Source organism: Ceratina calcarata, unplaced genomic scaffold (assembly GCF_001652005.2).
Source record: "Ceratina calcarata isolate Rehan_Ccalc_2016 unplaced genomic scaffold, ASM165200v1 scaffold3109, whole genome shotgun sequence".
Taxonomy (NCBI): domain Eukaryota; kingdom Metazoa; phylum Arthropoda; class Insecta; order Hymenoptera; family Apidae; genus Ceratina; species Ceratina calcarata.
In genome coordinates, this window is record NW_017153659.1 from 1 (window position 1) to 1,543 (window position 1,543).

A 1,543-nucleotide genomic window follows, 5' to 3' on the forward strand; every position below is an offset into this window, starting at 1 on the left:
TTGGTAATACAAAAGTGGAAAATTAAGTTTTTCATGCAGTTATTGGATAATAGTTGTTTGAGTTTACCGAGTTTGTGATTGCTGATTTCCGGATAGGATGACGTGAGTTCGCGAAAAAGTAATTGAGCACGTTGTGATGTTTAAAGTGCGTTTAATATATAAAAAAGATATCACCTTTACAGAAGTCGATTGCCTAAATACAATGGTTAAAACACGCGTCTCTGAGTTAAACCAGAGTTTTACAGAACGTGATTGTTCAAATGATGATTACGATGTTATTGATCGTGCCCGTTACGCGAGAGTGTGATTTGAACCGACCGAGATTCACAAGGATTCGGCCCGTGAAATTATATTAATCACACGGAATGTGATTTTGATTGTTACAAAGCGATCACTCAAAGAGTGTGAGAGTAGCAAGATCGCGAGTACAAGAGATTTTAGAATGAATCCGGACACGTCCGCACTGATTGGCACCACAACGAACAGTAAGAATCGTTGGCCGTGATAAATGGCTAATCCTTCTTCCTGCGCAATCGATATTAGTAGCGCGTAGTGCGCATTGACGTGATCCATCGTGATTGGTGCGATCGATCCTCGCATCGATCGCGATGATTCTAGGGACTTTCATGCGAGTGCACCTTTGGTTGTATACCATGAAGACTCTTTCTCAAACAATAGTTTTAAATTCTGATATTTGCTACTATTACAGTCTACTTTAATACATAGCCATGCTGAGAATAAAATGGCAACACCGCGGGGGTCCGAATTTCGTGAAGTGCAACCACAGCTGACTCTTCGACTCTTTTCGTGCGACCACAGTTGGCTGTGGTTGCACTACACGAAATCTGAACTCTCGCGGTGTTGCCATTTTATTCTCAGCATGGCTATGTATTAAAGTAGGCTGTAATAGTAGCAATGTCGTTCATATTATTTATAAATTGAAGAATGTCACATACGAGGTACAGACGTATCACTTTACTATCTACTTAATACGCATGAGGTGCATGTGTCTTCGTACGAATTGGAATATTCCTTCCTGGAAAGATTGACGGTCTCATTAGTCGCCAGGAATTCGAAGATACGTGAATCCGTCTTGATTCCTTATTTTCTTTTTCTTCTCAAATCTTTTGTGAATAAATTCAGTTCTTTTGTCATATCAAATTGAGAAATAAGTACTTTCCCATTTTTACGACGAATTTGCATTATAGTATGATCATTTTCTTCACGCGCGGTATGTAAGTACTTCTTTCATATCTATCTATCTTTATTGATCACGTTGTACTTTTTCTTTATCTTTATCTACTTGTGAGATCTCCACTGGCAATTGTAGGTGGTAAGGAACGAGTAGTGCCGTGGACATTTAACCGAGGGTAGGGTACAGTAGCTCTGTTGCAACGTCGCCTAATTTATGACGCCTTCAAGTGTGTCCGCAGGCACTTTTCCTACTCGTAACTCGCCTCTGGCCTCGCAATGATTTTGTTCAACGAGCATTTTCGACATTTAGGAATTTCGATTCCCTTATGTCTTGTACTATGTAAATATT